The sequence below is a fragment of the Ambystoma mexicanum genome, chromosome 6p, assembly GCF_040938575.1.
Source record: "Ambystoma mexicanum isolate Mex_15411 chromosome 6p, UKY_AmexF1_1, whole genome shotgun sequence".
Lineage (NCBI taxonomy): Eukaryota > Metazoa > Chordata > Amphibia > Caudata > Ambystomatidae > Ambystoma > Ambystoma mexicanum.
Genome location: NC_090935.1, coordinates 1,349,362,557 through 1,349,383,596, shown reverse-complemented (window position 1 = coordinate 1,349,383,596; position 21,040 = coordinate 1,349,362,557). Strand labels below are relative to the sequence as shown.

The following is a 21,040-nucleotide window of genomic DNA, read 5'->3' as shown; positions in this document are numbered from 1 at the left end:
TTGCGATTTAAAGACGTGTGTTGATGTTTCGATGGATATGGGCGACTATTCGGGGGGTGGGGGGCAGTGGTATTCATTGTATCTCCGTCGTCTTGAGAACATGGGCGGCATCATGGCCTTTCAACCTTTATCACTTGATTTGTGCCTTGAGCCCGTGGGAGGGGGCTCCCAAAGCCACTCCCCCCATGTTGCATCATATACGAATAGATGTGTACATTAAGTCACACTTTGCCGTGTGCACGGTAAAAGCTGCCTTTAATGGCGGCATCACGAACGCAAGTGCAGAGGTCTGGACAAAAGACAGGACACGGATTGTGCCCATTGTGCACCTCTTATAACATCAATCCTGGGGTATTTAGAGTTCTGGGCAGGGATGGGGCATTTACTCACTGTGGATCAGTCCAGTCATGCAGTTGGCTTCACTGCATATAAGTGTGTTATCGGATTCACACACTCGTGACAGCCAGAGCACCCAGGAGGCTGCCCTCAGCCTTGGTATTATGCTCTGGCCGACTGGGGTCCTTGTAGGCAGGCCCTGCACCAGCTGTAATCCTCAGCTAGAAGGAGCGCCAGGGCTGACTGCCTCTTGCAGCCTCTGGCGGGTTCTCTCCTTTTGTGTCCGTTTCGCGCTGCGCAAATCTTGAAAGATCATGGGTGTGTGATCTCGTGAGACGGAGTCCCCCACACCTCCCTTGGTGGGAAAAGGTGGATGTTAGTTCATGACAAAGTCAGTGAACCTGGTGGGCTTTCTTCTCTCCCTTTGGGGTCTGTCTGGGCTGGGGAGGATGCCTGGGTCTTGAGTGGTGGGGTGTCGGGTCCTTTGAGTTCGTCTCTCATTGTGGTTCTTGGGACTGTGGCGGGGGGGCTGAGGTAAGCGTGCTCTCCTAGGTCCTTTTCTCTTGAAGCGTCGATTTCTGAGGGTTGGTGGTCGCTGACCGAACCCCATTGGTCTTGGTTGCTTCCTGCTTCCATGGAGGGGAGGTTTGTGGATGCTCTCTTGCGGTACACGGCCACTCTTTCCAGGTTCCATCATCTTCCGTCGCTGGTGTGGACACGGTTGGTCCCTTTGCTGCTTACTTCCATTGCAGTGCTATATTTGGAGCTGGTAGTGCTGTCTTTGTGGGGCAGGCATATCTTTACCGGGTTGCCTTCACTGACTTCTGTGCGATGGGCCGCCCAGCGTTTGTCGCCTTGGGATTTCATTGGTTCTTTGTTCTTTTGCATGCGGAACACAATGTCTCTCATGTCAATGCCTTCTCTGATTTGACATAGCCACAGGGGTACTAGCGTGGATGCTGCCCTTCTCCCCCTCAACAGTTGAAATGGGGATACCCCGGTGATTGCATTTGGTGTGATGCGGTGGGCCGCAATGGCCTCTTTCACTGTCTTGTGCGATTCTAGGCCTGATGCACAGGTCAGTTGCAGAGCGCCTTTGATAAAAACGGTTCGCCCTTTCCACTAGTCCATTTGGTTGTGGATGGTACAAACTTGCCCTCAGTTGGCGAATGTTGTGCTTTCTCAGGAATGTTTCAATTTCCCTGGAGACTAACTGCACACCGTGGTCAGTTAAAATCTCCTCGGGGAGCCCTTCTGTTATGTATGGGCTGTCAGTGTATTTCTGATGTACTGTCATTGGTCATTAGAAGGCTGATGTCACAATGTGATGCCCTGGAACCTAGACCTTGTTTTGGATTGTATTTGTCAGTTGGGGATGTGATGCTGTGCTGGTTGCGGGTCTCATACATGTATCCTCAGACCTTTGCCCATGAATATGCGTGATGCTGTAAAGGAGGTATTAAGGCAATTGGAAAAGGCAGGTATTATTGAACCAGCCAAGGCTGTAGAGAGGATCTTCCTGGTTGTAGTAGTAAACAAGTCTAGTGGAGAGCTGAGAGTTTGTATAGACTTGAGGGAATTGAATAAGTGCATTATAGCTGACCGATACCCACTTCCCAATATGGGTGAGTTGCTAAGTTCTTTGCAAAACTAGATATGGCAAGTGCATATCACCAAATCGATTTAGATGTTGAATCGTGAAAACTTATAGCATTCATTACATATGAAGGAATCTATCAATTTCGCCGCATGCCTTTTGGGTCGATATCTGCTTCATCAGTTTTTCAAAAGGTTATGGACAAGTTGCTAAAAGGAGTGAGTGATGTTTGGTGCTTCCAAGATGGTGTGCGGGAAAAGTGAAGAGACATTAAAACAAAAGGTGGAGACTGTTTTAAAGATATTCAAAGACCGTGGAATGACATTACGAGGAGAAAAATGTGTCTTTTGTACTCGTACTATAGAGTATTTAGTTCATGAAATATCTGAGGAGGGCCTCAAGCCGAGAAAAGATTTGGTAGATGGGATTAAAAGAATGCAAGTTCCAAGGAACAAGGCTGAACTGAGGTCATTTTTAGGTACCATAGATTTTCTATCATCGTTTTGTAGCGAACTACGCCGATAAGGTGACAGGTTTGAGGACACTGTTGAAGGGTGTGGCGTTTGACTGGGATAGAGACTGCCAGAAGGAATTTGACGAAATAAAACTGAGAATTGACATAGCGAAACCATTAGCTATGTGTGATACCAAGAAGAGGACTATTCTTTCTGTGGATGCTAGCAAAATGGACATTGGTGTTGTGATGTCCCAGGTGGGAGTAGATGGTGTTGAGGGAGTGGTGTTGGATGTTGAAAGGGGATGAATTGAACTGTTCGGTCCTAGAGAAGGAGGCCTTAGCATATCATTGGGGAATTGACAAACTTTTTTTGTGTGGGGTCAAGGATTCACACTCGGAACTGATCATAAACCATTAAAAGCAATTTTTGAAAGCAAAGGGCTTGATAAGTTTCAAGGAGAGTTGCCTGCTTGGTAACTAGGTTACAATGTCTTAAATTTAATATTGAGGTTGTACCCGGTAAAAACAATGTACAGGTGGATTACGCTCCAAGATTGAGAGTAGGAAGCAACAATGATGGGGAGGATGACAAATCTGTGGATGTTGGCAATATGGTGTTTGTCACCACGGAAGGGGTGATACAGGAGGAGTGGGTTGAAGCTTTACAATCCGATGAGCGGTGGAGACGTATTATTGGATTTGTCAGGGATGGTTGGCCAGAGAAAAGATTGCTATCGGGTGAGGAAAGCATCATCGTGGGTATTGGAATTGTCGGTGAGAGATGGGCAACTATATCGTTGGGACAAGTTGGTTGTTCCTGGGAGTTTGAGAGTAAGGTTGGTGGAAATTGCCCACCTGGGTCACGTGGGTGTCTGCAAGACCAAGGCTGTTATAAAGGCAGACTATTGGTGGCCGTGTTGTGGTTGGGGAATGTGTGGTCTGCATCAAATCTAGAAAGAATATTTCAGCTGTGGTGCAGCCGGTTAAAAAAACAGTGGCACCGGGAGGTGTTTGGCAGGATCTCACCATTGATTTTCTGGGTCCTGTTGATATGGGTAAGGGACGAGTAATATTTATCGCCTTAATAGGCATGTTTTTGAGGTGGACGGGAGTTTAAACTGCTGAGGGATGTTACTAGTCAATCCGTTGTGGAGTTCCTGGAGAACATCTTTGAGAGGGAGGGATTGCCAAGGAGTGTTCTTACTGACAATGGTCCACAGTTTACTGGTAAATTGTTTCAAGAATATTTGTTCAAATGTGGAATAATGCATAAGAAAACCACACTGTATTATCCACAAGGAAATGGTATGGTTGAGGGAATGAATTGATGTATAATGGAGGGAATTGGAGGAGCAAGTGCATGTGGTAGTGACCTCAGAATTGCTGTAAAAGAACGTCTGTATGCTTTGCGGATGGTACCAAATGTTGAAAGAGGAGTGAGTACTTTCAAACTGATGAGGAAGAAAGGGGAATACCATGTTGCCACCTGCGTGGCTGGGTAGAGGGGGAGAAACAAAGTGGTGGAGGAGGTGAGGATGGAAGAGCGAAAGGAAAAATGGGTCAAGAAGATGAATGAGAAGGCTCCGATGAGGAAGACAACAGTCGTTTAAGTGGGCGGTTTGATCAGAATAAAGAAACCTGTAATCAATAAAAGGGATCTATTGTACTCTGATCCTGTTAGTTTTCTAAGTGTTCAAGGGAGCTGTTAGGATAGAAAGTGGTCAAATTTGGAATTTATTAAGAGTTGCCAAGATAAGGAAGTAGGCATTTTACATATCTTATCCTGCTAGTATATCTGCTGATGTTATGTAGATCATCTTAAAATATACAATTTTTTTTTTTTTTTTTTTTTTTTTTTTTTGGTAAATGAGGAAGAGGGGTGTGTTAAGTATGGGCTGTCAGTGTTATGGGAATGTTCACTAGTTGCTATGGATTTGTTGTGTATTTCTGATGTACTGTCATTGGTCACTAGAAGGCTGATGTCACAATGTGATGCCCTGGAACCTAGACCTTGTTATGGATTGTATTTGTCAGTTGGGGATGTGATGCTGTGCTGGTTGGGGGTCTCATACATGTATCCTGCATATGCTTTAAATACAATGTATTAAATACATTGAAGAACTTACCTGGTGTGGTTTACTACTCAGCACCTTCACTCTGAAACGCGGCACTGAGCACCTCAATGACTGTGATTGTGGTGATATTTGGCACAAATTCGACCTCTACCCAGTTGGAAAAGTAGTCCACCATTAGTACTCCATACTTGTGATCTGCCGACCTTGCCATCTAGCGGGCCGATTAAGTTCAATCCTAATTTGTACCAGATGGCGTGTGGTATTTCCGTGGGTACTATGGGTGCCTGTCTTACTGTGAGCCGCTTGTCACTGTTCGTGCACTTGTGGCACCTTTCAATCATCACCCTTATTTCTTGATCCATTCCGGGTCACAAATAGGCGTTGCGTGCTCTGAGTCTCGTCATGTTGCTGCCCATGTGTCTTCAATGTTCTCTGCAGAGCATCACTTTTAAGATGCCTGGGGGGGGGGAATGACGCGGTCTCCTCTCAGTACCAAGCCATTCATCACTGTGATATCTACTAACTTTCCAATACGGGCGAAGACTTTCAGGGACTGCCCTCTCGTTGGGACATCCTTCGCAGACCCACTCTGAAACTCGGCGCAGCGCGCCATCTTGTTCCATTTCTTCTTGCCAGTGTCGCTCGCCCATCTCCATGAAGTCCCTATTTCTCAGGTCGCTTATAGAGGCCACCACGGATTCATCTTTGAGGAAAGTGGTCTCTGGGGCGTGTTGGTCGAGTAGCCTGGACATGCAGTCTGCTTGGGCATTTTTCCAGCCTGTAATGTTGTTGATTTCGTGAGTTCTGGGCAGGGCCGGGGCATTTACTCACTGTGGATCATTCCAGTCATGCAGTTGTCTTCACTGCATACAAGTGTGCTAGGATTCACACACTTGTGACAGCCAGAGCACCCATGAGGCTGCCCTCAGCCCTTGGTATTATGCTCTGGCTGTCTGGGGCCCTTGTAGGCAGGCCCTGCACCAGCTGTAGTCCTCAGCTAGAAGGTGCGCCGGGGCTGACTGCCTCTTGGAGCCTCCGGTGGGTTCCCTTCTTTTGTGTCCTTTTTGCGGGCTTTGCGCTCAGCAAATCTCGCCTGATCATGGGTGTGTGTGTGATCTCGCAAGACGGAGTCCTCCACAGCAAGTCTTGTAATATCCAGCAGCTCAATACTTTTCTAACATATTACCTTTCCATGCTGGTTTCGAGTACATGATTAGAATTTTCATGCATCTCCATCAGTGCTGGTCAACATGCCAACGTTCAGCAGCTTCAGTTCTTATCATTCTAACATGCCGTTAGTGCCTCCTTGCAGCTTTTTCGCTACATTGTCACGGAATCGCCCTTGCTGGCACAGAGCGGACTGGGTTACAGAAGAACTGGAGCCTGTTTGCAGCTTTTATTGTGCCAGTCTCCCCTGTGATTTTACTGTAGCTTTGCAGCATTCTTGCAACACAGGCTGCTTCAGGGGAGTATCTGTAAACACAAAAGTGACGGATGGAAGGTTTTGAATGAATCTGAACCACTGATTTTTAGCCCGTCTGCGCCATTGCAAAAAAGGGTCCTGCCATATCAGTCGGGTACTGTCATGACCCTTGCTCCTGGCCCTCAATGGCAAGTCAGCCTTCCAGTTAGGGCCAGGTCAAAGGCCTTAAAACCTCATCCAAGACTCTCTTGGAGTCAGACCTGGCGCCAGGCTCATGACCAACATTAGAATGGGAATATTAACTTGGGACTATTTAACTTTGGGGGCAGGGGGAGGGGGGGTTTTCAGCCAACATGGAGGCACACACATGGCACAGTTACAAGGAACTGAGCTATGCGGTCTAGTCTTTTGGGTGTGGCAGGCCTGGGACTATTTTACCTGGACTACTTTACCTGAGACTATTTAAACCGCACCCAAACAGCAGAACATGCTTTAAGTTATTCTGCTGTGGGCAGCGTAACGCTCACCGTATCCAGTTCTTTGATGCCAGTTTACCTGAAACCAAGGACCTGCAGAGAGAGAAAGAGCACTATGAAACTTAACTGGAACAGTATCCTGTCTTCAATCCATCGCTGACTTCATTTCCACTCACCTGAAGGTACGAACTCCATCATCCGGCACCGCATGCATCCTGAAATACCATAACCTGGAAAGGGGAGACAGAAAGACCCATTAGTAAGCGTTTACTCACGTTTCCTCCCGAAATGAAGAAAGCCACACAATTCTTACCTGGGTAGTCATCTCCTGTTAAGTATCCTTGCTGGAACATTACGGCGCTTGGTGAGGAACATTGCAACCTGCAAGGAGAGAAAAGACACAGGTTAGCAATCTAAAAGGTGAAACCGCGCCGGGCATCGCGCATTACTCGCCGGACAGCATCGCACTTACCGTGCTTTCGCCTACCGGCCCATGCTCATCTTCAATCTGCATGACGACACCAAAATACCTTTCCATACCTAAAAAGGAAAGAAGCAAGACATTATTATTCGAAGAGGAACATAGGAACTGCATATAAAGACTGTAAAGCAGCAAACCTACGGAGTCGCAGCAGGCCTGGATTCCCACAGGCGGGGTTGCACCAGTGAAGTAACTTGGTCGCTGTTCGCCCCCCACATCTACGCGCCCCTGCCACGAGGAGCAGGATGGAGAATCCACCTTTTACAATATTAAGGTGAGGTGAAGGCCCAAGGGGGAAGAAGGAGTTGAGGCGAAGGGAGGTGGGAAAACATAGACAATCTGGTATTGAATTCAGCTCTCCTATATTGCAGACCCATCTTTGACCAGAGGCCTTACCAGGGGACCGGGAGAGCTTTCGAGAGGGCAAATCATCCAACCAGGGCTGAGTGGCGTCCCCGTGGATACCAGGTGAGCGTGAAGGGTACTGCCACTAATGGTAGCAGCCCACCCCGAACTGCTAGGCCAGGTCCCCTCTGCACAGAAACACAAGCATCCCCAGACATGTTTCCCGGGAGGTGCAGCTTGGTTCCCTATGGCGCAGCGAGCAAGAGACCCACGTCTGGGCATACCCTCTCACATAGTGAGACGAACTGTAACCACAAAAGTGATGGGTGGAAGCTTTTGAATGCATCTGAACCACTGGCATTGCTCTGGGCAACCTTCCACACCATAGTTTTGTAGCCCGTCTGCACCATTGCAAAAAGGGTCCAGCCATATCAGTCAGGTATTGCCACCAATGGTAGCAGACCCCTTGCTCACTATTCTTGGAGAGGCACAGCTGCACCCTACTGATGAGGTTCAACCAGACCAAAACACGTGTCTGGGGTTGGTGTTGGTGCTCTTGTTCAGAGGAGAATTACCTAGCATTTCGGTGCTGGACTTCCCCAGGGCAGGACAAAGACTGATATGTTTGGGATATTTCTCCTCCGTGAAAGATAGTGAGCTAAAGACCGGGTAAGGCTCGCGTAACTAGGACTAATATCTGGCAGAGAGACTCCCAGGACCCCCTTTGTTGTTTTGCATATCAGGGGAGTATCCAGCATTGCAAGAGTGTATGGGGCAGGGGGAGGGGGTGAGCCACGAAAAAAGCCCTGCAAACTCACCCCTCCATGCCGAGCTCAGTCCAGGAGCTGTGGGGCTAAATACATGCAAAGCACCTCATTTTCATATGGATGCACCAACGGAAGTGAATTTAAAGAACAGGGCATTGCAAGGAGCATCATCAGCCTCTGATACTTGGAGGCACCATGGAAGTTACTTTGGAATAAGATGCCATAGGAAAGCCAAGTTGCAAATGACCTTGTGGTGCAACATACCCAAAATGCACAATTTATATATGGAGCAACTCTATAGTCATTAGGCTTTTTTTTAATGATGGCATAATATATTAACATAAGCTATGAAGTGAATCGGAACAACTTCCAGAGCTGCAGATAAGACAGTGCGATCAAATGATTTGCCCAAGATCACACACTTTGGTTAAATGTTGAAACTGGGATGTGGACAATTTCAGCAACTGAGCATATCTTCCCAGGTTTAGTTGATACAGATATTAAGATTTAGCTTTGCATTTCCTGTGCTTAAATAATACTTTATACCAATGCCTTGGAAGCAAACCACATTACTTAATAAACTAGACTTTCATAATAAAACAATACATTATATACATTGTCAGAAATGTGTTGAGCAACAAAAGCATGCCTTTAGTTGTATTGTCTTCATCCTGCATGCAGTCACAATAGCATCCTGCAGATTAATGTGAACCTAACAAATCCCCCTTGGGTTTTAAAGCCATAGTCATTATTTCATAAAGCATGCAACATTATGCACCCTTCTCACTTCTGATCACTCCCTTCCATTAACGTTTCTAAAGGGTGAAAAGTCCTTGATGATACTTACCCCACCCCCAATCAGTGCATAATGGCTCACGTTGTAATGCACAGAGCAACGTGAAAGCCCCTCTGCTGCCCAGAGCTCCTTGGGACATTATCTTGGCAGCGGGACACTTTTCTCCCGTTTGGAAAGGATACGCTTTCCTACTGTCGGGACCATGAGCGTGCTGAGCAGGAATTGCTCGGCACACATTGTCCTGTCAGCGGGGCACCTCTCCTGTTGGGCCCCTTCATTGAGGTGCCAAATGGGAGGTGTCCCTCTGAGAAATGTCCCTGTCTGGCTGTGGGAGGCAGCACCCCAGACTGATTGCCTCATGCAGTTTTTGCCCTGCAAGAAAGCGTGCCCCACTGAGCGTGTTGCCAGTTTGCTCTTTCCTGCTGTTTCCCTTCTGTTTTGTGATACCCTTCCCCTCACAGTTCCCTATTCCCATCATTTTGCTTTCCTTGCATTTTTCACTCCTGTGATTTATACCATGCACCGCTTAAACCCAAGTGCAGACTCCAGGCACTTCCGTGGCTCTGCAAGAGAAGAGAGCTGCTTGTGTTAGTGGGGCTAGGTTTTACACCCCGCCGTGCACATCACTCCAGAAGACGGGCTTGTTCTTTAAAAGGTACGCGCAAACATGGTTTCCTTCCTTATGGTATGCGGCGCTTCATTCCCCCATTCCTTTCACAATGGAGATTGCGGCAGGAATTGAACAAACTACGAGTACCATGATGCTCCACTGCACTATCATGTGCCCTGCGCCTCCAATCACCATGCTCTGACGTTTTGCTTTCTCTTTCGGATAAATGCAGTCTTTTCATTCAGCTCGCTGCTTCTGATTGAAGTTGCTGACGCCTTTGAAGTTTCGTCTTCGTCCTTTGCTGATAATCTGGAATTCTTGACCTTTGCCTGCCTAACGGACCGTCTTGTCTGCTGCTTTGTACTTTACTGCCAGGTTAGTGTACCAGGACCTATTTCTTGTTTTCACGGACTGCCTTGCCAAATCGATTTTGTACTTCTGCTGCCCGCACGTTAACAGGACCCTTTCAAGTCTTGCTCCTAGCCCCGAACAGCATATCTAACAGGATTACCGTCTGGGATTCATTGACATTTCTATCAAGTCTGATATTGGACATTGGGAATTGTGTTTATCTTTCTTCAACAAGTGCACAGGGGGACGCTGCACAGAGTGTGCACCAACCCAGAACTAGTGCGCTCCTCATGCCGTTCGGGTTAGAACCCTCACTAACATTCCCATTTATTATTTTATACTGCCATTTGTTTCACCTTGGATTGATCCCAACACTACTAGTGGTAAGGAGGGTTTCTTTCCTATTCCAACCTATTGTCATAGTTCCTTGAATAGTCTTGACAGGGATATTGTCTTGAGGTAGAAATAATCCATCCCCGGTCTGCAATTATAGAACTCATCTCTTCTTCTTTATTTTTACAGCTGGTAAACCGTGGCAGTGTGTTCTCCCCGCTCTTTTGGGTGATCGGGCTCTTGTACTGTTTTAATCAGTAGGGGGTCATATCATTTTAAAGATCTATTCCCTCACAGAGAGGAGGCTCGGTTGGAGGCCCCATCCGAGCTCTTCAATCAAACTCTGCGAATACCGGTCCTGGTCACCTTCTTATCCTCATCCTGGTTGATGAGTAACAGAATCAGAAGCCTTATTAATATGGAAGGAGAGGACCCCTTAGCCGCCATGGTACGTCTGGTGGCAGAACTCCGGGCTGAGATTTCAGTAGCTCATGATGCTCTGAGTCACAGGATTGATAATCTACAAAGATTTCCGCAGCCGCAGTCTTTGGGGATAGACGTCTCAAACGCTTCTGCATCGACTTCAGGTGTCTCTAATCCCTCAACATCGGGGTTTGCTGCGGCCCCAGTACTGGTGGCTTCCCAATTCCCGTTAGCTCCTCCTGAGAGATTTCTTGGAGACCCAAAAAATTATAGGACCTTTATTAATCAGTGCAAGCTGCACTTTCTTTGTCGCCCTACGGCCTTCCCTAATCCAACGACAAAAGCTGCCTTTATCCTTTCCAATTTTGGTGGAACCACTGCAGCCTGGGCTAACCCTCTACTCGAGTCAAACAGCTACCTGCTATAGGACTGCGATGCCCTCATCGCAGCTATGAACCGGGTTTTTGACACTCGTTACAAATCCCAGGCTACGGACCTTGAGTTACTGAACTTACGCCAAGGGACATCCTCTCTGTTTACCTATCTTACTAGGTTTAATCAACTGGCAGCCGAAACGGACTGGCCAGAAGAGAAAAAATCGGCTGTCTTTTACAAAGGGCTATCAGAGGAATTAAAAGATGTATTAGCAACCGTACCTACAGTTCCCACGGCTTTTGGTGAACTCCTCGATCTGGTTTTGCAGATCGACGACCGAAGAGCAGAAAGAAAAGGGGAACGCAAACCAGCAGGTTTGACCCCTCCACTGCTGGAAACCGCCAGTTCTTCCTTGTCCGCCCCTGAACCCATGCAAGTGGGGGCTATACGGGGACCTCTTACTCCAGCCCAAAGGGAACACCGCAGATCTAACAATCTTTGTATGTATTGCGGTTCGGCGGACCATCTACTTATGGACTGTCCAAAGAAACCTGTTGGGAAGGCGGGAAACGCCAAAACCCGGCGCTAGTAAGAGTCCCTACGCCGGGGGTACATTCTTTGGACTCACACGGGGTCACCTCTGCCCCTGTTAGCTTACCTGTGGTCTTTACAGCGACTCCTGACATCTCTTTTTCTTCTTTAGCCATTATTGACTCCGGCGCCACAGGGAACTACATGGACTATGACTATGACTATGCTAGTTCTCATAATGTGCCTATGGTGTCTAAGGTACGTCCAGAAACCGTTCATGCAGTGGACGGTACCTCCTTGGTATCTGGGTTGGTCACCCAAAACACTTCTCTGGTTCAAATGCAAACCAAAGAAGGGCATACCGAGAACATAACATTCGACTTGATCAAGGCCCCCAGTTCCGGGTCATTTTAGGGGTTCCCTGGCTTCAACAACATAACCCTGCCATTGACTGGGCTAAGGGGGTCGTTCAGTTTCCATCCCCGCTCTGCAATGAACAATGCTTTCTAAGCACTAATGTGTCACCCAATTCTTCCTGTCAGGCATTAGTCACCTCCACAGCCCTTATCGGGGCTGTTACCACTGCTCCCGATATAACTATTCCATTGGAATATCAGGCCTACCGTGATGTCTTTGACAAGGGTGGAGCCGACCACTTACCACCACATCGTCCATACGATTGTCCTATTGATTTAACACCTGGGGCCAAAATTCCAACTGGCAGAGTGTACTCCCTTACGTTACCAGAGGATAAGATATTAAAAGACTATATTGAGAAAGCCTTGAGCAACGGGTTCATCAGGCCGTCCAGGTCCCCTGCAGCCTCTCCGCTCTTCTTCGTTCCTAAGAAGGAGGGTGATCTTCGCCCTTGCATTGACTATAGGGCCTTAAATTCGGTCACAGTAAAAACCAGTACCCTCTTCCGTTAATCTCTGTTCTTCTGGATCAATTAGGTACTTCTGTTATATTTACCAAACTGGATCTGAGGGGAGCGTACAATCTTGTACATATACGCAAGGGGGACGAATGGAAGATGGCGTTCAAAACCCGGTACGGATTATTTGAGTATCTTGTCATGCCCTTTGGGCTATGCAATGCTCCGGCCACGTTTCAGGCCTTTATGAACGATATCTTCCGTGACTGTTTGGACCAGTTCGTAGTAGTCTACCTGGATGATATCCTTATATACTCTTCATCTAGGCAGGCACATAAGGAACATGTGCTTTTTGTTCTGCAGAGACTGCGAGAGAACCATTTATTCATTAAAGCCGAGAAATGTGTCTTCAATACCACTGAGGTCGAATTCCTTGGTTATGATCTCACTAATCAGGGTATCGGAATGAGCCGTTCGAAAGTTAAGGCAGTCTTAGAATGGCCTATTCCCACCTCAGTCAAAACACTTCAGTCGTTCTTGGGCTTCTCAAATTTCTATAGACGTTTCATACACTCCTTCTCCTCCATCTCAGCTCCTTTGACAGCATTGACTAGTTCCAAGCAACCCTTCCGTTGGACTCCTGAGGCACAAGAGGCCTTTGATGCTCTAAAAGAGGCCTTCTCCTCTGCCCCGGTACTACAGCACCCTAATCCACTGTTACCATACTTGGTGGAAGCGGATGCTTCGGGATCCGCTGTTGGGGCCGTCTTATCTCAGCGTTGTCCTGATTCTGGTGAAATACACCCGATAGCTTATTTCTCTAGGAAACTCACTCCCTATGAGAAGAATTACCCCATTACGGAAAGGGAATTGCTGGCCATCAAGGAGGCTTTTTCAGAATGGAGACATCATTTGCTGGGTGCACAGCATCCTGTTACGGTTTTCTCAGATCATCGACAGTCTGTTGGCTTTCAAATCTATGAAATGTCTCACTGCTCGTCAGGCCCGCTGGCACCTCTTCTTTTCACAGTTCAACTTCACTATCACCTATCGTCCGGCACGTCTCAATACATGTGCTGACGCCTTGTCTCGCCTGCCTCAAGATCCTCAGAGTACCATTCTTGACCGACCTTTGGTTTTACCCTGCAGGGTGGTCTGCGGGTGCACCCCACATTCGTCTTTGCGTTCCATAGTTACGGAATGGGTTGCCACTCATGCAAAGGAATGCCTCAACCTCAATCTTGACATTGTTCAGGGGTTGCCTTCCATCCAGGGTCGGCTACACTTACCTCCCGGAGAAGCACGTCTTCGTGCTTTTACCTGGTCACACGACTCGATTTCGGCAGCTCATCCCGGTCAACCGAAGACTTTGGAGACTATTCGCCGTTGGGCTTGGTGGCCCTCGATGTCTAAAGATGTCATTGACTACCTTGCCTCCTGTTCAGTCTGCTCCCAATGCAAAACTACTCGGTCCAAGCCCATGGGCCTCCTACAACCGCTCCCTGTGCCACATAAGCCGTGGTATATGGTATCCATGGACTTTGTAGTGGAGTTACCTCCTGTGAACGGCTTTAACACCATCTGGGTTGTGGTCGATTTATTTCACGAAACTGGCCTTTATTTGTTCCCTGTATCGGTCTCCCGTCTGCCCCAGCATTGGCGTCCCTCTTTCTTAAGAACGTTTTTAGGTTCTTTGGCCTTCCCTCTATCATCGTTTCAGACCGTGGGTCCCAATTTACGTCACGCTTCTGGAGAGCCTTAACGGCGTCGCTTCAGATCGAGGACCGTTTCAGTTCGGCCTTTCATCCACAAACGGATGGCCAGACAGAGAGGGTTAACGCCACCATGGAACAGTATCTCAGGTGTCTGTCTTCAGTTCCAGTCGGATTGGTTGGTGATGCTCCCACCTGCTGAATTCGCATACAATTCCTTACACTCCTCTTCTGGTGTTTCTCCCTTCTTTGCTTTATACGGGCAACACCCTCGTTCCTTGCCTCTGGATCCGGCTCTTCCAATTGATAACCCGGCAGCTCTGGATTGCGTCCGGAACATGCAGACGGTGCATGACTCAGTTCTTGGACACCTATTGAAGGCTCAGAGACGGGCCAAATTCTATGCCGATAAGCATCGGATCCCTGCACCCGATTATACGGTAGGCATGAAGGTATGGCTCTCCACGCGCAATCTGAACATACCTGGCAAACGTGCGCTCTTTCCGAAATTTGTGGGTCCCTATTCGGTGACGGCCGGGATCAACCCGGCAGTGGTGCGTCTTTCTTTGCCTTCTTCGTGGAAAGTGCATCCCGTGTTTCATGTGAGTCTGCTGAAACCATGTATTGCCTCCACCAGGCTGCCGGCTCGTCCTTCTCCAGTGCACGTGGATGGTGACCTGGAATATGAAGTGGCTGGCATACTGGATTATCGTCTGCGCAGGGGTCGTCCCTTCTACCTGGTTGATTGGAAGGGCTATGGTCCCGAGGACCGGTCTTGGGAGCCTTTGTGCAATATACATGCGCCTGCCCTTTTGCGCCGTTTCCATGCCCGTAGGGGGTTGGCGCTGTTTTTGGGGGTGGATACTGTTACACCCTGCCGTGCACCTCACTCCAGAAGACGGGCTTGTTCTTTAAAAGGTACGCACAAACAGGTTTTCCTTCCTTATGGTATGCGGCGCTTCATTCCCCCATTCCTTTCACAATGGAGATTGCGGCAGGGATTGAACAAACTACGAGTACCATGATGCTCCACTGCACTATCATGTGCCCTGCTCCTCCAATCACCATGCTCTGACGTTTTGCTTTCTCTTTTGGATAAATGCAGTCTTTTCATTCAGCTCGCTGCTTCTGATTGAAGTTGCTGACGCCTTTGAAGTTTCGTCTTCGTCCTTTCCTGATAATCTGGAATTCTTGACCTTTGCCTGCCTAACGGACCGTCTTGTCTGCTGCTTTGTTCTTTACTGCCAGGTTAGTGTACCAGGACCTATTTCTTGTTTTCACGGACTGCCTTGCCAAATCGATTTTGTACTTCTGCTGCCCGCACGTTAACAGGACCCTTTCAAGTCTTGCTCCTAGCCCCGAACAGGATTACCGTCTGGGATTCCTTGACATTTCTATCAAGTCTGATATTGGACATTGGGAATTGTGTTTATCTTTCTTCAACAAGTACACAGGGGGACGCTGCGCAGAGTGTGCACCAACCCGGAACTAGTGCGCTCCTCGTGCCGTTCGGGTTAGAACCCTCACTAACATTCCCATTTATTATTTTATACTGCCGTTTGTTTCACCTTGGATTGATCCCAACACTACTAGTGGTAAGGAGGGTTTCTTTTTTATTCCAACCTATTGTCATAGTTCCTTGAATAGTCTTGACGGGGATATTGTCTTGAGGTAGAAATAATCCATCCCCGGTCTGCAATTATAGAACTCATCTCTTCTTTATTTTTACAGCTGGTAAACCGTGGCGGTGTGTTCTCCCCGCTCTTTTGGGTGATCGGGCTCTTGTACTGTTTTAATCAGTAGGGGGTCATATCATTTTAAAGATATATTCCCTCACAGAGAGGAGGCTCGGTTGGAGGCCCCATCCGAGCTCTTCAATCAAACCCTGCGAATACCGGTCCTGGTCACCTTCTTATTCTCATCCTGGTTGGTGAGTAACAATAGGATAGGTCCAGAACCAGGAGGAGCTGGTCTGTGTAAGCCAGTGGTCTTCAAACTTTTTTGGCCTGTGCACCCCCCCAATGCCAAATGGACAGTATGTACAAATGGCTATGAACTATTGTGTGCTGTCACTGCACCTTACTCCCAGTATAGTCCCTGGGCTCCCCCACCTGCTCCCATCAGTAGCTGGGCTCCCTCATCCCATTCATAGCCAGTCCCTGAGCTCTCCCCACCCTGCTCCCACCCCTATCCCATGGTTCCCACCCATCTTGCTTCCACCACAGTCCCTGGGCATCCTGTTCCCAGCACAGTCGGAGGGCCAGTGGCGGCTGGTGAATTACGGGCATAACTATTTCCCCCAAAAATGCCAAAGCTACCGAGCGCAGTGAGGGAGCCCAAACCAATCAAGGGGGCTTTTGGGGGGGGGGGGGGTTGAGGGGAGGAGGGAGGGAAGGAGGGTGAGAGAGGGAGAGACCGACCGACTGACCCACACGATATGTGTGCAGCAGGTGTGGTACTCGTATGATAGCTTCTTAGCAGTAGGTGTGGTGGTTGGGAGATTAGGAGTATGTGTTTGTTCTGGCAGGGCGATACCAGATTGAGTTCTGGCTGCGTTAGGCCTGAGAACGCCTAGGCTGGCAGGTGTGCAGCCAGCTGTTTCGTTAGGATGATGGGTAGTATGTGGCAGGTGTTGGTATGAGAACAACTATACCGAATGTGTCATAGTATCGCTGTGTTCTAGTTGAGTGGTGGTGTATAGAAGAGTAAGCGTGCGATTTGATATAGTGGTTTTCAGTAGGCGCTTAAGATCGGTTCAGCCAGCCCAGGAACACTCCCTCCGCTGGAAAAAGCTGCTGAGGGAGTTTTCATTGATTCACTGGGCTGACTCCTTAACTCCTCCATAATGGGTTAGGGTGCCACTGGCAAAAATGCAAAATGCAAGTGTGGGCCAGTCAAAATGGGCCACCTTTTTGGCCAATGTAGGTCAGTTTAATGAGTTACTTCACTATGCCGTTGTTGCTGAATAAATATCACAATTTACTTACATTTTAAAACAAAGCACCACCTTGGGTACTATTCAAACAGTGACTAAAGGAATGAATATCCATTTGCAATTGAGGGCCACTTTTTCATTGGTGCCTGAGACCGTTTCATTCTTCAGCCCGACCATGTGAGCCGCCCCTGCCCATTTCTTCCCATTTTAAAAAAAAAAAAAAAAAAAAAAAAGTTGTTTATTATTTCTTGTCTTGCATGTGGGAGTTTGTTCAGGAAGCCCCGTGTGTTGTAACCGTTTGGGTAGCACTCAGTGGCTCGGATGTGTGCTAGTGTTTGTGTTGGGGTGTGTTGTGTGATGTTGTGGAGGGGGGGGTTGTGGTCATATGCACTGGTTAGTTGTATCCATAAAGGTCCAGAGTTGCGGGTGGCTCTTAGGTTTTGAATATATTGTGTTAGTGTGCATTTGTGTAGTGTTGAAGGATTTATGGGCTATGTGCAGGGGTGTTCCCTCTAGTGTTTCCAGAGTCTCAAGTTGTTTGGGTGTGAGCATTGGCTTAATTCTCTGGGTTTATGTGTAGTGTGGTTAGCCCCTAGTAGTGGAATTGGTTATGTTGGAGGAGCAAGAGGGGGAGGGGGGTATGGGTTAGTAAGTTGGTCGGTTTGACGATGCCTCTGGCGTGAGTCTTTGGTTACCGCTCAATGGTATCTACCAACGTTCATCTTGCCTCCTTTTCAGGCATGGAGGCTGACTTCCCCTAAGGGTATGGTGGGAGAGGGTTGGTTGTACCTAGTGTGTTCCTGATAATTCGTCCGGGTTAGAGGTCTCAGTTGGGTGTGGACCTGTTGTACGGTTGGCTGCTGATTGTGTGTGCAGCTGGTATTATAATCAATTGAGGAGTGGTGTTCGACCAGGTGGCCCCTGTGAGGTGGGTGGGCAAGTTGGTTGATGATTTTAATGCTTAAAATCTGATTAGAGCCCCATACTTGTGACCTTACATATAAAGTGAAATGACTGGGCACATAATACAGCCTATAGTTTCCCCCACCCTTCCATGCCCCAGCATAGATGGAATTCAGCAAGAGCCTCACTGAGGTTTATTTTTTTATTTATGGAGACCCTTTGAAGAAAACCACATAAACGTGTCTTTTAACCTCTTTAGTGCCATATCTCGTCCTTTTTGGTACCTTGTTTGAGGATCCCTGCAAAGCAGGGATCGCTCAAAACTGTAATCCAACCCCCGGGCTATGTGAGGGGGAGGTTCCCCCCCCCCCCCCCCCCATCACTGCCAGGGGGCTGGATTACCTACAGTTTCACGTCGGCGTGAAACAGAAAGTAAATTCACTGCAGCAGCCATTTTCGGCTGCTGCGGTGAAGAAAGAAGGTGAGGGCCCTTCTTTCTCCGCATCAATCTCTGGCTGTATTTCAAGCCGGAGATTGAGGCGGGTATCGTTGGAAAGGGGAGCTTCTCCCCTTTCCAACGATACCCATTGTGTGGCATTGCTGCCCGCGGATCGGGCGCAGGGCGCGCGATCCGTGGGCAGCAATGTCAACAGATCAATACAGATCCGTTTGTGACGTGGGGGGGGGGCTGCTTACTAGGTAAGCGCTCCCCCACCCCCGTGGCCCCAAAGCATGGGGCCACAGCACGGAGACCCCTGGGGGCAGATGATCACTGCCCCAGGGGTGAAAATGGAAAAAAAAATCAAATATTCGGGGAAGTGGGGAAGTGGGAGGGGGTTTGGGCCCCAGGGGCCCACTAGGCCACCAGGAATAGAGGGAAAAAGTGGTGTCCTAACCTTCCCTTTCCAAGGACACCACATATATGAGGCATTGCTGGTCATGGATCAGCGCAGAGCGGTTGATCCGTGACCAGCAACCCACTGGACCACCATGGATCTGTTTGTGACTTTGGGAGGGCGGTGGGCTCAGGTAAGCAGCCCTCTTACCTCCCCCCTCCCCCTGGCCCCCAAAGCATGGGGGCACATATGTGCACAACCCTGGGGGCAGATGGCTGATCTGCCTGCCTGGGAAGGGGACAAAAAAAATAAAAAATAAAAAAAAACATGATGGGAAGGGGGGAGGGGGTTTGGGGGCCCTGGCCACCAGGGATTTTTTTCGGAAATGGTGTCCTTGGAAAGGAGATTTGCGGGCAGCAATGCACACTAGACACAGGGATGTCTTTGAATGCGGGGGTAGGTGGGGGTTGCTTACAGTAAGCAGCCCTCGCCACCCCCCCCCCCCCCAAAGCATGGGGGCACATGTGTACAGCCCTGGGGGACAGATGGCTGATCTGCCCCCAGGGAAGGGGGCAAAATAAAAATGGAAAAGCACAAAAATAAAAAGGGAATTTTGGGTGGAAGTGGGGGGCCACTAGCCACCAGGGATATATTTTACCTAAAAGGGGGGTGGCCCTCTACCCCTCACCCCAAGGGGAAATGGATTTGGTGTGGGGGGGGGGGGTAGAGGGTCGCCCCATTGCATTAGAAAATTACCTGGCGGTTTAGGGTGCCCCTCAGCCCGCCCTAAAGTGTAGTGTACCATTTTTCATTTTTTTTCTTTGTTTACGAAATTTGCCTTGCCGCAGAGGGGCACATTGGTGTGCCAATCTGGTGCCGGGGTGCCCAAACCTTACTGCCCCACCCACTTGGGGCCTGTCCCACCATTTTTGGGAACCCTCCCCCACCCCAAATGGAGGGGGTGTACATCACACAGCAGTTTGTAGGAGGCCTGCATGAGGTGCCCCCGCCACCCATTTGGGGTATGGGGAGAGGGCCCCCAAAAAATGGTGGGACAGGCCCCCCAGTGGGTGGAGCAGTAAGGTTTGAACACCCCGGGGCCAGATTGGCACATCAATGTGCCTCTCTGCACCAAGGGGAGTTGGGTTACCAAAGGGAAAAAAGTGAAAATGGTGGAACGCTTTTTAGGGGGGCTGTGGGACACCCCAAAGGGTCGGGGAATTTTCCAACGGGATGGGGCGTTGACCCCCTCACCCCCCAACGCAATGGAGTGGGTGCCATGTCATGCAGCCCTCCCTGGGACCAGATATCTGCTCCTAGGAACGGACACCTGAGCCCAGGGAGGAGTGCAGGACACCCCCCCCCCCCCTTAGCTGCCCCTGGGAGGGCTACATGAGATGGGCCGCCCCTTCAATTGGGGTGTGGGTGGAGAGGTGCACCCTCCTTCACATTAGAAAATTCCACAGCGGTGTAGGGGGGGCCCCTGCGCCCCTGCTAAAGGGCAGCCTGCCATTTTGAATTGTGTTCTTTATTTACTATACCTGCCTTGGCACAGAGGGGCACATTGGTGTGCCAGTCTGGCACCGGGGTGCCCAAACCTTACTGTCCCACCCACTGGAGGCCACATGAACAAAATGGGCAGTGGCGAAAGGCTTGGGGTTCCCAGTGAGTTACCCTTTTCCTTTTGCGCCCCCTGTAGGTGCACCCACACATGTGAGGTACCGTTTTCATCGGGACACGTGTGGGGATGCTGGAAGGTAGGCCATGTGTTGGCGGTGGGTGGCCAGAGCAAAATGTCTGAGAATTGTCTTAATTTTCAGCCAATTTCAGAGACCTTTCCCTGTGTCCACTCACCGAAACACGTCGCCAACAGATGTCATACCTTCCTGCATTCCCACAGGTGTCCCGACCAGTGGGTTACCCTTTTCCTTTTGCCCCACTGGTAGGTGCACCCACACATGTGAGGTACCGTTTTCATCGGGACACCTGTGGGAACGCGGGACGGTAGGCCATGTGGTCTTGGCGGCGTGTTTCGATGGGTGTGCAGGGTGAACTATTCGGAAAATGCGTGGGTTTTTTTTTTCTTTTTTTTTTTCTCTTTTCCCCCACATTTCGGACTTTGTGGGGCGGTCTGGGTAATAAATTCTGGGCCGATTTGCGCGAATCATGCCTCTGCGGATTCCTACGGGTGTTTTCTATTCGGAAATGCATGGGGTTCCTTGTTTTCCTTGGTGGCTTGGACACCCGAGGCCCATATCTGTATGTTGTGCTTGTCTGGAGAAAGTGTCGAAACAGACTTGGGGTTACCTGTGTTTTAGGTTTTCCCCTTGGCGCCCAGGTAGGTGCACCCACACATGTGAGGTACCGTTTTCATTGGGACACCTGTGGGAATGCAGGAAGGTAT

The 21,040-nt window shown here is 49.0% G+C and overlaps 2 protein-coding genes across 2 annotated transcripts in view; one reads left to right on the top strand and one right to left on the bottom strand.

Moving 5' to 3' along the window:
- LOC138510407 (acyl-coenzyme A amino acid N-acyltransferase 1-like) overlaps window positions 1–21,040 on the bottom strand; it is a 727,070-nt gene that overhangs the window by 528,018 nt on the left and 178,012 nt on the right. The window lies entirely within an intron of this gene.
- SMIM19 (small integral membrane protein 19) overlaps window positions 1–21,040 on the top strand; it is a 158,994-nt gene that overhangs the window by 374 nt on the left and 137,580 nt on the right. The window lies entirely within an intron of this gene.